This window comes from Anomaloglossus baeobatrachus, chromosome 5 (genome assembly GCF_048569485.1).
Source record: "Anomaloglossus baeobatrachus isolate aAnoBae1 chromosome 5, aAnoBae1.hap1, whole genome shotgun sequence".
Lineage (NCBI taxonomy): Eukaryota > Metazoa > Chordata > Amphibia > Anura > Aromobatidae > Anomaloglossus > Anomaloglossus baeobatrachus.
Genome location: NC_134357.1, coordinates 223118995 through 223136396, shown reverse-complemented (window position 1 = coordinate 223136396; position 17402 = coordinate 223118995). Strand labels below are relative to the sequence as shown.

Genomic DNA, 17402 nt, shown 5'->3' with positions numbered 1-17402 from the left:
GTATTCCAGCCCGCAGCAGCCCGGTATTGCCGCATATATTAGATGTGACAATCCCGGTGTGATACCGGCTCTTCCCGGTGGCGTGATGTGGTGCCAATCGGGGTAATGAGAGGTTAATAGCAGTGCACAGCTGCTTCTAAACCCTAGCTTTGTGATGGCACAGGCATCTGAGATACCTGCATCACACAAACCTATAAATTACAATAAATAAACAGACACAGAGAAAAATCCTTTATTTGGAATAAAATACAAACGCCCCCTACTTCACCACTTTATTACCCGTCAACGCAGCCCTCAAGGTCCAGCGTAATCCACACGAGGTCCCACGCCACTTCAGCTCTGTTACATCTGAATATCACAGAGAGAGGCCATAGAACACAACCGCTGTCTGTGAGCTCCAGAGAATGAATGAGCTGCGCAATGAGTGGTGACGTCACTCAAGTCATTTGCGGTCACAGCTTTAGGTTCCCACGGTGCTTCAGAATTGTGATCGCAGGTAACCTGACCTCAGGTGGAAGTCACGGAGTTCACAGACCTGCATCTCCTAGCAGAAAATAGCATTTTTTTTTGGCCAAGAGATGCAAATTTGGGCTGAAATTTTTACACCATATTCCTGCATCCAATCTACACCTCCTGGCCAAAAAACAGCGGTGTTATGACGCATTTTTTTGCCACGGTTTTTGCCACAATTTTTGCCGCGTTTTTTTTTTTTTTTTTTTGCCAGGAGGTGCACATTTGGGGTTGAAATCGTCTAGAAACACATGCACGCTCCTGTCAAGAGTGCTGCTGTGCCGGTGATGTCAGACTCGTGCGGGTCTGCCAGGCATGACATCACCCAGCACAGTCTACCGTTCTGTGCGCATGAGCGTGCATGTACCTAGAAACACATGCCCGCTCCTGTCAGACGTGTGCGGCTGTGCTGCGATGTCAGACTCGTGGGAGTCCCTCGCAAGTGTGACTGCGGCTTAAGAAAAACTGCATGCGGCTTTTTTTTTTTTTAATTTAAATAAATAATTTTTAAAAAAAATGACGTGTGGTCCCCACTAATTTTCATTTTCAGCCATGATAATGGCGGCTGGAGGCTGGTATACTCAGCCCGCAGCCACCCAGTATTGCCGTTGGCGTGATGCGGTGCCAATCAGGGTAATCGGAGGGTAATAGCAGTGCACAGTTGCTACTAAAACCTAGGTTTGTGATAGCTCAGGTGTCTATCAGATACCTGCATCACACAAACCTGTAAATAAACAAGACAGAGAAAAATCCTTTATTTTGAGTAAAGTACAAAACGCACTCCCTCCTTCACTTTATTAGCCCCCAACACCCTGCAGCTCCGGCGTAATCCACACGACCTCCACGATGACTCATCCAGCTCTGCTACATCTCAGAGCGAGTAGCCATAGAGAAGACTGCCAGCTCTGCCTATTACTGAGCCGCAATAAGCAATGACTGTCACAAGCGGTGGGGCGCTTCAGCCTGGAACCAATCACAGATGAGAGGACGGCCGGTGGGCGGGGAAAACACGGAAAGCTGTGTGTATGCAATTATACAGTACAGGAAGTGAATGCACAACTTGGAAGCAGTGTGCTGCCATGACACTGAGTCTCAGTAAGTATGAAACTCTCACTTATTTCTTCTTTATTTTTACTTTAATTGCCGAATCCAGATCGTGCACCCGGAAACCTGCGCCCGTGTCTGGCACTCTGATATCGTTGAGACCGCGTGGATCCGGACTTTTACAGTCCGGATCCCCTCAGCCCTACTGGTTACAAAAGTGATGGCGAACCTATGGCACGCGTGCCACCAGGGGCAAGCTGAGCCCATTCTGCTGGCACGCGTGCTGTCGCCCGACTCTGCAGCTTTGATCTGCTAGTGCAGTGGCGCCGGCAGATCAAATCTGTGTTGGAGTGGAGGAGACATTTCTCCTCCGCTCTGACACTCCTCCCCCCCAGGCTGCAGGTGTGTTGCCTAGGAGACGGAGTAGCGTCAGAGAGCGGCGCCGGCGTCATCTGCTGGCCGCGTGGGAACTGAGGACCCAGCAGCGCGCAGCGGGGAAGCGTGTGCAGGTAAGTTGTGTTGCTTTTTTTTTTTTTTTTTATAACTCGTGTGCGGCTGTGCCAAGGTGGGGATGGGAGGGGCAGCGCCAGCATGGGGTGGGGGAACGCACATGGCAGCGTGGGGTGGGGGTGGGTAGGAACGCACATGGCAGCGTGGGGTGGAGGAGGGGGAACGCACATGCCAGCGGGGGGAATGGGGGAACGCACATGCCAGCATGGGGTGGGGGAGGGGGAACGCACATGCCAGCATGGGGTGGGGGAGGGGGAACGCACATGCCAGCATGGGGTGAAGGAGGGGGAACGCACATGCCAGCATGGGGTGGGGGAGGGGGGAACGCACATGCCAGCATGGGGTGGGAGAGGGGGAACGCACATGCCAGCATGGGGTGGGAGAACACGCATGCCAGCATGGGGTGGGAGAACACGCATGCCAGCATGGGGTGGGAGAACACGCATGCCAGCATGGGGTGGGAGAACACGCATGCCAGCATGGGGTGGGAGAACACGCATGCCAGCATGGGGTGGGAGAACACCCATGCCAGCATGGGGTGGGAGAACACGCATGCCAGCATGGGGTGGGAGAACACGCATGCCAGCATGGGGTGGGAGAACACGCATGCCAGCATGGGGTGGGAGAACACGCATGCCAGCATGGGGTGGGAGAACACGCATGCCAGCATGGGGTGGGAGAACACGCATGCCAGCATGGGGTGGGAGAACACGCATGCCAGCATGGGGTGGGAGAACACGCATGCCAGCATGGGGTGGGAGAACACGCATGCCAGCATGGGGTGGGAGAACACGCATGCCTGCATGGAGTGGGGGAACACGCATGCCAGCATGGGGTGGGGGAGGGGGAACGCACATGCCAGCATGGGGTGGGGGAGGGGGAACGCACATGCCAGCATGGGGTGGGGGAGGGGGAACGCACATGCCAGCATGGGGTGGGGGAGGGGGAACGCACATGCCAGCATGGGGTGGGGGAGGGGGGAACGCACATGCCAGCATGGGGTGGGTGAGGGGGAACGCACATGCCAGCATGGGGTGGGAGAACACGCATGCCAGCATGGGGTGGGAGAACACGCATGCCAGCATGGGGTGGGAGAACACGCATGCCAGCATGGGGTGGGAGAACACGCATGCCAGCATGGGGTGGGAGAACACGCATGCCAGCATGGGGTGGGAGAACACGCATGCCAGCATGGGGTGGGAGAACACGCATGCCAGCATGGGGTGGGAGAACACGCATGCCAGCAATGGGGTGGGAGAACACGCATGCCAGCATGGGGTGGGTGAGGGGGAACGCACATGCCAGCATGGGGTGGGTGAGGGGGAACGCACATGCCAGCATGGGGTGGGAGAACACGCATGCCAGCATGGGGTGGGAGAACACGCATGCCAGCATGGGGTGGGAGAACACGCATGCCAGCATGGGGTGGGAGAACACGCATGCCAGCATGGGGTGGGAGAACACGCACATGCCAGCATGGGGTGGGAGAACACGCACATGCCAGCATGGGGTGGGGGAGGGGGAACGCACATGCCAGCATGGGGTGGGGGAGGGGGAACGCACATGCCAGCATGGGGTGAAGGAGGGGGAACGCACATGCCAGCATGGGGTGAAGGAGGGGGAACGCACATGCCAGCATGGGGTGAAGGAGGGGGAACGCACATGCCAGCATGGGGTGAAGGAGGGGGAACGCACATGCCAGCATGGGGTGGGTGAGGGGGAACGCACATGCCAGCATGGGGTGGGAGAACACGCATGCCAGCATGGGGTGGGAGAACACGCATGCCAGCATGGGGTGGGAGAACACGCACATGCCAGCATGGGGTGGGGGAGGGGGAACGCACATGCCAGCATGGGGTGGGGGAGGGGGAACGCACATGCCAGCATGGGGTGGGGGAGGGGGAACGCACATGCCAGCATGGGGTGAAGGAGGGGGAACGCACATGCCAGCATGGGATGGGGGAGGGGGGAACGCACATGCCAGCATGGGGTGGGTGAGGGGGAACGCACATGCCAGCATGGGGTGGGAGAACACGCATACCAGCATGGGGTGGGAGAACACGCATGCCAGCATGGGGTGGGAGAACACGCATGCCAGCATGGGGTGGGAGAACACGCATGCCAGCATGGGGTGGGAGAACACGCATGCCAGCATGGGGTGGGAGAACACGCATGCCAGCATGGGGTGGGAGAACACGCATGCCAGCATGGGGTGGGAGAACACGCATGCCAGCATGGGGTGGGAGAACACGCATGCCAGCATGGGGTGGGAGAACACGCATGCCAGCATGGGGTGGGGGAACACGCATGCCAGCATGGGGTGGGGGAACACGCATGCCAGCATGGGGTGGGGGAACACGCATGCCAGCATGGGGTGGGGGAACACGCATGCCAGCATGGGGTGGGGGAACACGCATGCCAGCATGGGGTGGGAGAACACGCATGCCAGCATGGGGTGGGAGAACACGCATGCCAGCATGGGGTGGGAGAACACGCATGCCAGCATGGGGTGGGAGAACACGCATGCCAGCATGGGGTGGGAGAACACGCATGCCAGCATGGGGGAAATATGTATGCCAGGATGGAGGAAACATGCCACGATAGGTTACCAGGAAGGGGTACATTTACCTGGATGGGGGTAAATTAACCAGGATTGGGAACATTTACCAGGATGGAGGTAAATTAACCAGGATTGGGAACATTTACCAGGATGGAGGACATTTACCAGGAATGGGGTACATGCCGGGATGGGGGAACATTTACAAGGATGGGCAATATGTCAGGATGGGGTACATTTACCAGGATGGAGGACATTTACCAGGATGGGGCCGTGATGGTGACAAATATACCAGAATGTAGGAAATATATATCAGGATGGGGGACATGTTTACCAGGAAGTGGCAGAGGAAGGGGACAGAACTACACAATGATGGGGAGGGGAGCAACTCGTACGTCTTTATGGGATTTCAAGATGTTCAGACTTTGAAATGTAGATGTGGGTTACAGGGTGACATCTGAGTGCATTCCAGGCTAAAATCTCTGTCTAATATGCTGCAATTTTTTCCAGAAAGATCAATCCAACTGCTGTGTCTGGAAAGGGCAGGGGCTCAGCTTCAATGTGTGGTAAGCATGCATGAGCGTGATGCCCCCTGCTGAAGAGAAGATGGCAAAGGTAAGATTACAATCAATTCTTTATATAATAGGATTGGTTGGCACTTCGGAAAAAAAATTGGGTTTAGGGCTACAGTTTGGGCACTCGGCCTGTAAAAGGTTCGCCATGACTGGGTTACACCAAGTACAGGTGCTCGTGCATCATGACTGGGCTAATCACCTTCCTACCTCTGCAAATCTCAGAGCCAGAGCCGTCAATCTCAAGAAGGGGGGAGGGTATAGATAGAAGGAAAAGATGATTAGCCCCCCACATGATGCATGAGCGCTTGTACTTAACTTGAACTGTGATTCTGTGATGATAGAGTCCCTTTAAAGTGACTGTCGGCACAGAATGACTGTTCAAACCAAGTACAGGCGCTCAATGCGTCATGGCGGGGCCAATAATTTAAATACACCATCTCATCTGCTTGTATTCCCTCAATTTCTCCTTCCCCCTCAACCCTCTTCTTTGATTGACGGCTCTGGCTTTATAGAGTCAGAGAAGTGCGGAGATAGATGAAAAACAAGCCCCGCCATGATGCACGAGTGCCTGCACTTGGCTTTAGCAGTGATTTTGTGCTAATAGATTCCCATTAAACTTACAAGACAGGCTTGACCTTAAAGTGGACCGGTCATGTGGAAAATGATTATCAGAACTGCAGGCAGGGGATTATAGAGCAGGAGGAGCTGATCAGACTGTATACATTTTATGGGCAAAGTTTCAGTAAACCTTGTATTTTATTCATTTAAATCCCTGGTGTTTGTATGTTTATTAATCTTGTAGGCAGTCCTACACAGTGATTGACAGTCTACCAGCTATCGTCATGAACAAGGAAATCAGTAGTAGGATCACCCACTGGACTTGTACACCTGCAAATAGCAGGGAATTCAATGAATAAATGTGATACTGATTGATTTTTTTTTTTTTTTTTTTTTTTTTTTTTACCACAATTCTACATACCATTCTGGTCAGTTTTTCCTTTTCTGCATCATGCTACTCACAGATCACACTACATGTACCATGTGACAGGTTCCCTTTAAATTGCATATGTGTAGAGGGGAGGCAGGGGTCGCAGGCGAGGGGCTCACTCTGTTTCGGCTGTGTCTCCCTCCTGGACCTCCACCCTGGTTTTCTCCACGGAGCAAGGGAAAAAGGGGGGGCTGGCGAGGTTCCTGGTGGGGTGTGTAGACTTTGTGTGTTCAAGCCATACCTCTGCTCTGGCCCTCTTGTGAACCAGATGTTTCCCACCTGGGATTCATGAACACCGTTTTCTTATTCAACAGTCTTTTACGAACAGTTACGCACAATATCTCTTCCACATCATTACTGCGGGCACAACACTTGAACATTGTAGGTACGGAACATTTGACTTCTACTTCTACTGCAGAGTGCCACATAATTCCTGGTACTACTGCTATTCCAATGTCCTCTTGCTTTCTGTCTAACATCACGGTTACACTCAGTAAAGTCATGGAGTCTCGCACGGCCATGGTCGCCTGCAACCCTTGGGGTCCTGCTACTGCTAACACCTTCTGACCTACGTTGCACAAAGCTCATCTAATGCTTTCTCCGTGTTGACCTGTTTGCCCAAGAGTATGTCCAACCACTGCTATAGGAATAATACCGCTCAAAACAGTCGCAAACTGAGTTGCCTGGGTTGGGGTCTGGTACTCATTACAGTGGGATAGGTGTAGTCTGTTGTCCCATTCAGGTGTTAGTCTTTACTATTTTGGCCTTACCACAGCTACCTACTCTCTGGATCTGCGGTATTTAGCTGGCTAACACAATCCTGATTCTTCATTCACTTATCCTTACAGATAAGTGAACCCAAGGTTTGGTTTTCAGGCTGAACGCCGTTTTTTTTTTTTTTGTTTTTTTTTTTTAAAACCAAAACAAAAACCCCCCAGGGTTCGCATTCATGTGCTTTATGTAAGCTGGCTGACTACTCGCGTAAGCATTGCTGTGCTCAGCTGCCCCCACCCCCATTTTTTGAGTTGTTACCCCCGGTGCGAGCAGTTCAAACACTGTAAGCAACTTGCACTGGGGGTAACAACTCAAAAAATGGGGGTGGGGGGACCCTGTCTGCCTGCCCTTACTTCCTTCCTCCCCTGGGAGTGTTCTGTTTATGGCTGGCTGACTGTGGGTGGAGACCCACTCTGAAAATCAGTGACTTCCATTGGCGCTCAGGCCAAGTCCAAACCCATGGAGGTACGGTTCGGGTGCACCCAGTGAACTAAATTTTCATGGGTTTGCTCATCTCTCCTCAACTCAGTCTGAGCCTGGCAATCTTCTGCAGGTGGCTCCTCCCAGTCCTCTTAGGCTACTTTCACACATCCGATTTGAGCAGGGCGGCTCAATCCGGCTGTGAAACCTATGCGGCGAAAACACCGCATCCTTTTGCATAAGTTTTTACATGCGGCCCGTCCGTTTTTTTTCCGGTTGCGGCACGCTACTGAGCATGCGCAGTGGAAGAAACCGCATGCGGCGGCCGGATGTGGTTTTTGCCGCATCCGTCGTCCATAGGCATGCATTGAAAAATGCGCCGCAGCGACCGGATGCGGCGCGATGCGGGTTTTTTTTTGCCGGAGCAAAAAACGTGCCAGGGAACGTTCCATCCGGCCGCCGCATCGGCTAAATCTGCCGTATGCGGCAAAAACCGGACGGAACGCAAGCCCATGCGGCACAATGCGGCGCCAATGCAAGTCAATGCTGGAAAAAACGAAACCGGCCGCAAAAAACGGTTTCGTTTTTTCAGCAGAGCGCCGGATTGTGCCGCACTGCTACAGCCGGATGTGTGAAAGTAGCCTTAACTGTTCACTGTCTCACTGTCCCTGTCATTAGGCAACCTCCAATACCCTGCTAATTAGCAGTACCTACAACTAGCCATCAGATGGCCACAACTGCAAGTCAAGCATAAACACAATATGCACGTCAACACGATTTGCATTATTGTTCTATAATGACAATTGATGAATTCAGGGCGGGACACACGGTCACAGGACCCCCTTACATATGCATTTCTTGGTCTCACAATGATAATTGAACGTTACTTTTGAAATTAACCATCCATAATGAATAGTGGACTGAACTGGGGGAACTTTGTCAGTTTAATAGGAGGGTACCGCTTATTTTAAAGGAAACCTCTCAGCAGGTGCAGGTTTTTGCTATGTAATCTGCCAGCAGTATGAGATAGGGACAGAGACCTGATTCTAGCTATGTATCACTTAGTTCATTGCTGAAGATCTAGAAGAGCTCAGATGTTGAGCTGTTCATAACCCTGCCCACTCCACAGCTTTCTGTGTACACAATATAGTGACAGAGACCTAATCAGTGCTGGGATGTGGATGGACTTGGAATCATATGCAAAGTTGCCCTCTAATTATAGTCCTCCTTATTGGATTGAAACAGCAAAACACAGCCCAGTAAGTGATTGCTGGAATCAGGAACTCTACTCCTACATTATAATGCTCAGATTACATGTCAAAAACCTGCTAAGTGTTTGACAGAATGAATATTGATCATGATGTTAAGTTCTTAAACACATCATTACAAATTGGAGCACGAGACGTGTTTAAAGAATTGTGCCATGATTACTCTTCCCACTATAAAACAAGGAATCAAGAAGAAGGAAAATATACAGCGCAGTGACGGTTCAGTAGTTGTCTCTGGATATTTGTAACACTGGTGAATTTCAATCCAGGTTAGGATGATATATGCTGATGCTTATATTGCACTGTACTTGTATGTTATCCGAGTGCAATCCGAAGTTTCACTCGCACCCACAAACTTGTATGTGTGTAAATTAATACAGCTCTCGCATACACTCACAGTATGCTGCGATTTTCTCTGTTCGATTCTGTCTGAGAAAAAAAACCCGCAGATTTGAACTGCCTGATAGAGTAACATTCGTCTGTTTGGAATGCAATTATTTATTTTTTTTTATCGCATTCCACTCGTCCGATTTTACTCACCGTGTGTACTAGGCCTTATACAAACTGCAGAGTGACTACTTCGCATTGTATCAGTGTCATCTCTTCAATGTTGTCCAATGTAAAGATATATAGATACAATAAAATATTTACAAAAATGTGAGAGGGGTACTTACTTTTGAGATATAGTGTATGTATGTATGTGTGTGTGTGTGTGTGTGTGTGTGTGTGTGTGTGTGTGTGTGTGTGTGTGTGTGTGTGTGTGTGTGTGTGTGTGTGTGTGTGTGTGTGTGTGCGCGCGCGCGCACGCATAATATATACCGTGGGTACGGAAAGTATTCAGACCCCTTTTAAATTTTTCACTCTGTTTCATTGCAGCCATTTAGTAAATTGAAATGTCATTTTTTTCTCATTAATGTATACTCTGCACCCCATCTTGACAGAAAACCCCCCAGAAATGTAGAAATTTTTGCAAATTTATTAAACCAGAAAAACTGAAATATCACATGGTCATAATTGAAGACCCTTTGCTCAGTATTGAGTAGAAGCACCCTTTTGAGCTAGTACAGCCATAAGTCTTCTTGGGAATGATGCAACAAGTTTTTCACACCTGGATTTGGGGATCCTCGGCCATTCTTCCTTGTAGATCCTCTCCAGTTACGTCAGGTTGGATGGTGAACATTGGTGGACAGCCATTTTCAGGTCTCTCCAGAGATGTTCAATTGGGTTTAGTTCAGGGCTCTGACTGGGTCAGTCAAGAATGGTCACGGAGTTGTTCTGAAGCCACTACTTTATTTTAGCTGTGTGCTTAGAGTCCTTATCTTGTTGTGAGGTGAACCTTTGGCCAAATCTGAGGTCCAGAGCACTCTGGAAGAGGTTTTCTTCCAGGGTATCTCTGTACTTGGCCGCATTCATTTTTCCTTCAATTGCAACCAGTTGTCCTGTCCCTGCAGCTGAAAAACACCCTCATAGCATAATGCGGCCACCACATTTCACTGTTGGGATTGTATTGGGCAGGTGATGAGCATTGCATAGTTTTCTCCACACATACCCCTTAGAATTATCACCAAAATGTTCTATCTTCATCTCATCAGACCAGAGAATCTTATTTCTCACAGTCTGGGAGTCCTTCATGAGTTTTTTTTGCAAACTCTATGCGGGCTTTCATGTGTCTTGAACCCAAAATTAGAAGAGTTGACCATAAATCACCACAATTCAATATCCAACCGGGATAAACAAACAGCTTATTTAAACCAAATTATCCCAATAAAGCTTATAATTTGATAAAAACGTTCTTTTATTGATGATATATAAAAAACATAGACACAAACATTTTTTTAAATTTTTTTTTAAAAAAAATCAATCAAGGCAAGGGGAGCACGTACTACACCAACAGTAGGAACCATATATATTAAAATACCTTAGTCCTAGCAGGCAATTACAAATTCAATGTACAACAAGAGCATTAACAGGCAGCTAACACCATCCCCATATAATGATACCAAATGATCTGCATAAATCGCTGCCCATTAAAGTACTTTGCTCATAACAATACCAGACCTGCTGTCATATTAGTAGTGCAATACTGCTCCCCTGCCAGCCACTCCAACACGTGTTTCACACCGCTTCCTCAGGGAGTGATGTGGAGGCAGGCAGTGAGCGTTCTTATATAGGACCGGCACACATGTATAATTAATCAAGCGCCCCATACTTTCATATGTGGCGCCACCATGTCAGCGCCCAGACCGGAAGTTCAGGAGCGCGTCACCGTCGGCCACGTCACACGCACGTGCACAGGCATGCGATGACGCGGGCGAGGGAGACGCGTCCCCTAGCAACCGCCGGGACGCAGACAAGCGGCGCGCAGCATGGGGAATATCACGTGTTTTTAAACCAGGTCACATGACCGCATTGTGAAGCCGCCCTAACAGGAAATCCAGGGACGCACCACCTCAACCTACGTCACTATTATCAACAATATGATGATGCGGAGGGGGGGGGGAAGTGCATCCCTGGAAAACCCAAAGACGTCAGACGAAATAACATAATCACCGGGCAAATAACATTCACAGGGCACAACATAACCCATACATTATTCATACCAATAACAAACCTTATATCCACACAGTCATGCATACTCACATTATAAATATAATCATACAATGCATATACATACATGCACAACAAATTAAAAAACATATATATAAAAAGAATATATATATGTAAAATTAATATTTAATTATCAATAAAAAAGTGCACGTGAATGTAACCAATACGATGCAAAAATATATATATGTGCATAATTAATAATAAAATATATATATATGTAAAAATATATATATATATATAAATGTGAGATAAATATATTAACAAGTGAAAGTGATGAAAAAATATATATATATAACATATATAAGTGAAGACATGAGGATAAAAATATATCCATAAAAAGTAGTGCAACCAATGATAATTACAGATAAAAGTGAAAAATAAAAATAAGATTTATATCTGAATGCTAAAGTGAAAGTGAAAATAATATGAATTAATAAAAAATAAATAATAAATAATAATACTAAAAAATTGACCAATGTAAAAAATCTCATTTAATGATCAATCCATTAAATTACCAATAAATACTACACTCTACCACATCAGTATCTCAAAGCCCACAGTAATTTATTAACAACCAATCCATACTAGGCCCCTTAAAAACCACATAAGCCCATACATAAACCCACCCGACGCCAGATCAACTTTATTAAATAAGAAAACTCACCCCACATTACAATTTAAACCACTTCATATCAATTCATTTACCACTATACAATATTGATCAAAAACCTTGCTCCATTTAGTCAATGCAGAATACAGAATATCCAGATCATAAAAAGCTACCAAAGCCCCATTGTTCATTAAGTCCAAAAGGTACAATTGTTCTAAGAATAGTGATCCATCGGCAATCCTTTTGCAGCAAGCGGGTCTTTACATCTCCTCCTCTTAAACCCATATGGATCCGATCGATTCCTTGAACTTTCAACCCCTTCCATGAATCAGGATGTTTATTACGAAAATGCCTAGCCAATGGCTTCAGCTTCTTGATGGCCTCAAAATCATCAGATCTAACCTCATATGCAGACTTAATATCCCGTATGTGCTCTTGGATATGGACCTTTAATTCCCTTGAGGTCATACCCACATAAAAAAGTCCACAAGGGCACGTCGCAAGATATATCACCGCCTCTGTTTTGCAATTTATGTGATGAACAATTTCAAATTCCCGAGTTCTCGCGGAGTTCCAGAAGGTCTTTGTCTTCAAAATAACAGGACACACAGAACAGCCCCCACACGTCCATGATCCCCATTTCGGACCTGAGGACTGAAAAAGAAAGCCGGGCTTAGGAGGAACATAATGACTTCGTACAATAGAATCACCAATGGTTTTATTCCTTCTAGCTGTAACAGTAGGAACATCAGATATAAACTTTCTGATATCCTGATCTTGTTGTAATATTGGCCAGTACTTTTGAAAAAATTTTATCATATCGTTCCATCTACCATGATAGTTGGTAATAAGACGGACAATTTCCTGATCATTAGATTTTTTTCTTTGGGATCAGTAAATCACTCCTTTTACTACCTCTAGCCCGGTTGTATCCTTTCTGAATACAATCTTGTTTGTACCCCCGCTGTACAAACCTCTTCTGGAGCTCTACTGCCTCCCTTTCAAACTCCTCATCCTTGTCACAGATACGACGTGCACGAATGAACTGTCCAGTGGGTATTCCTTTTATCACATGAGCTGGGTGTGCAGATCTTGCATGTAGATAAGCATTAATGCTAGTTTCTTTACGGAATATTGTCGTATGTAAAGTACCATCCTGATCCACAGATATTTTCAAGTCAAGGAAATCAATAGTCTTCTGTTCGATCCTATGGGTTAAGCGGATATTGTTATTATTTGTATTTAAAGTACGCAAGAACGCGTCCAACGCCGTTCTTGATCCTTGCCATACAAAAAGGACATCATCGATAAATCTCATCCAAGATACAATAGACCCACCCATGGATGCCTCATTGATGGGTATACACTCTTTTTCTCATAACCCTAAAAATAAATTTGCATAGGAAGGGGCGAAAGCCGCCCCCATGGCCACGCCCCTCCTCTGCAAGTAATGCTTATTCTTAAATAGGAAAAAATTATGGGTTAGTGCAAATTCCATCAATTCCATCAGAAAATCCAACAAATCCCCATTGAGACCACGCATAGAAAGAAAATATTTAGCAGCAAATAAACCATCTTCATGTTTTATGGATGTATAAAGGGACTCGACATCACATGTCACAATAAACATATCTGGTTCCAAGATGACACTGTCCAACCGCTGTAAAACTTCTGTCGAGTCCCTAATATACAATGGTAGATCACTTACACATGGTCTCAAGTAGTAATCTAAAAATTTGCAGACTGGTTCAATAAGGGCCCCATTCCCCGATACGATGGGTCTACCCGGGGGATTCAATATGTCCTTGTGGACCTTGGGGAGGAAATATATTGTGGCCACAGTGGGTTCAAAAACTTTCAAACCCTCCCATATCTTCTTTGGAATAACGCCATTCTGATAACCCAAATCCAAAATTCCAAACAGTTCCTCTTGGAACCTCTTAGTTGGATTATTTTCCAATTTTTCATAACTATTATCCCTTAGTTGGCGATATGCCTCCTTCTCATATTTCTGGGCAGGCCACACAACAATATTGCCCCCCTTATCTGAGGGCTTAAAGATCACACCTTCCATTTTTGACAACTCATTCAGAGCTTTCCTTTGGGCACTAGTCAAATTGTCATACATTTTATGACTGGGCATTTTATAAAACTCCTCACAGACCATCATGGTGAACATTTCCACAGCTGAACTACCTGACAGGAGAGGAAACATTTTTTCTTTATAAATTCTGGAAACTTACCAAAATCTCCATTAGTCTGTTCCTGAAGAAGCTCTTCTAGTACCCGTACCGCTTCCAATTCCTCCTCTGTAGAAAATGGAGAATATAAGGGTTGTTTAGAAAAATGTTTTTTAAGGAGGAGTTTCCGTGCAAACAAAAATGTATCTTTGATTGCATTAAAGCAATCAAAATTTGCAGATGGACAAAATTTTAGCCCAAAGGATAATACTGATTCCTGAGCCTCTGTGAGAGGAATCTCAGATAAGTTAATTACCTTCAGGACTTTATTTTCAGTAGGACCAGCATCACCATTATAATCTTGTTTTCTCTTCGTGGCACCTTTCTGTGTATTTTGTCTTGTCATCATACCATATGAGGAAGTTGGTATCTCTTCATTAGAAGTGCCTGAATTAATACTAGATAAAGATGACAAGATAACGTTTTTATCAAATTATAAGCTTTATTGGGATAATTTGGTTTAAATAATTTCATGTGTCTTGCACTGAGGAAAGGCTTCTATTGGGCCACTCTGCCATAAAGGCCCGACTGGTGGAGGGCTACAGTGATAGTTGACTTTGTGGAACTTTCTCTGATCTCTCTAGTGCATCTCTGGAGCTCAGCCACAGTGATGTTTGGGTTCTTCTTTACCTCTCTCACCAAGGCTCTTATCCCATGATTGCCCAGTTTGGCTTGACGGCCAGGTCTAGCAAGAATTCTGGTGGTCCCAAACTTCTTCCATTGAAGGAGTATGGTGCTCTTAGGAACCTTGAGTACTGGAGAAATTCTTTTGTAACCTTGACCTGATCTGTACCTTGCCACAATTCTGTCTCTGAGCTCCTTGGGCAGTTCCTTTGACCTCATGATTCTCATTTGGTCTGACATCCACTGTGAGCTCTTATATAGACAGGTGTGTGCCTTTTACAAATCAAGTCCTATCCGTTTAATTAAACAATTATACATAGCTGGACTCCAATGAAGGAGTAGAACCATCTCAAGGAGGATCACAAGGAAATGGACAGCATGTGACTTAAATATGAGTGTCTGAGCAAAGGATCTGAATTAGATGACATGGAATGGGACCTGGCTTTCAATTTCCTCATTCTCCACTTAAAGACCTGGTTTGTTTGGTAGTCTCCCATATCTCGTTTAAATTTTGTCCATTTTAAGTTGTTGAATATCCGCCTCCCACTTAGGAAAAGAGGTTTCAATTTCTTGTTCGAACTTCAATCTGTTTTCTGTACTTAAATTCTGCTGCAATCTAAGTTGGACTTGTTTAATCTGTTCCTCTGTATTCTGCAATGACTTCGTATCATGTTCAATCAAAATTTCTATAAATTTCTTGGAGCAATTTATACAAGCTTCTTCCCATCTGTCCAATAATCCATTATCCTCAATGGGGAAAGCTGGATGTACCTGGATTCTCAATCCTCTTGGAACCATTTGTTTGAGTAAATATTGCTCCAAGGACGTTTTATTCCACCAAGTTTTCATTCGGCGGAACAACAAGTCTTTTAATAGCCTCTGATCCATCAAACCAGTGGTAACAACCTCCACAGGTGCCGTATTACCACCATCACCAAAAACTTTAGTTACTTGTAACATCCAATTACTGTCTCTGCTTTTAAAGTCCATTATTTGATTTGGTCCTTCTACAACAATACATAAACCCAAAATTAGAAGAGTTGACCATAAATCACCAAAATTAGAAGAGTTGACCATAAATCACCACAATTCAATATCCAACCGGGATAAACCAACAGCTTATTTAAACCAAATTATCCCAATAAAGCTTATAATTTGATAAAAACGTTCTTTTATTGATGATATATAAAAAACATAGACACAAACATTTTTTAAAATTTTTTTTTAAAAAAATCAATCAAGGCAAGGGGAGCACGTACTACACCAACAGTAGGAACCATATATATTAAAATACCTTAGTCCTAGCAGGCAATTACAAATTCAATGTACAACAAGAGCATTAACAGGCAGCTAACACCATCCCCATATAATGATACCAAATGATCTGCATAAATCGCTGCCCATTAAAGTACTTTGCTCATAACAATACCAGACCTGCTGTCATATTAGTAGTGCAATACTGCTCCCCTGCCAGCCACTCCAACACGTGTTTCACACCGCTTCCTCAGGGAGTGATGTGGAGGCAGGCAGTGAGCGTTCTTATATAGGACCGGCACACATGTATAATTAATCAAGCGCCCCATACTTTCATATGTGGCGCCACCATGTCAGCGCCCAGACCGGAAGTTCAAGAGCGCGTCACCGTCGGCCACGTCACACGCACGCGCACAGGCATGCGATGACGCGGTCGAGGGAGACGCGTCCCCTAGCAACCGCCGGGACGCAGACAAGCGGCGCGCAGCATGGGGAATATCACGTGTTTTTAAACCAGGTCACATGACCGCATTGTGAAGCCGCCCTAACAGGAAATCCAGGGACGCACCACCTCAACCTACGTCACTATTATCAACAATATGATGATGCGGAGGGGGGGAAAGTGCATCCATGGAAAACCCAAAGACGTCAGACGAAATAACATAATCACCGGGCAAATAACATTCACAGGGCACAACATAACCCATACATTATTCATACCAATAACAAACCTTTATATCCACACAGTCATGCATACTCACATTATAAATATAATCATACAATGCATATACATACATGCACAACAAATTAAAAAACATATATATAAAAAGAATATATATATGTAAAATTAATATTTAATTATTATCAATAAAAAAGTGCACGTGAATGTAACCAATACGATGCAAAAATATATATGTGCATAATTAATAATAAAATATATATATATATGTAAAAATATATATTTATATATAAATGTGAGATAAATATATTAACAAGTGAAAGTGATGAAAAATATATATATATTAACAAGTGAAAGTGATGAAAAAATATATATATATAACATATATAAGTGAAGACACGAGGATAAAAATATATCCATAAAAAGTAGTGCAACCAATGATAATTACAGATAAAAGTGAAAAATAAAAATAAGATTTATATCTGAATGCTAAAGTGAAAGTGAAAATAATATGAATTAATAAAAAATAAATAATAAAGAATAATAATACTAAAAAATTGACCAATGTAAAAAATCTCATTTAATGATCAATCCATTAAATTACCAATAAATACTACACTCTACCACATCAGTATCTCAAAGCCCACAGTAATTTATTAACAACCAATCCATACTAGGCCCCTTAAAAACCACATAAGCCCATACATAAACCCACCCGACGCCAGATCAACTTTATTAAATA

At 45.4% G+C, this 17402-nt stretch overlaps 1 protein-coding gene across 1 annotated transcript in view; it reads left to right on the top strand.

Moving 5' to 3' along the window:
* URB2 (URB2 ribosome biogenesis homolog) overlaps positions 1 to 17402 on the top strand; it is a 279036-nt gene that overhangs the window by 227743 nt on the left and 33891 nt on the right. The gene's annotated exons all lie outside the window — the stretch shown is intronic.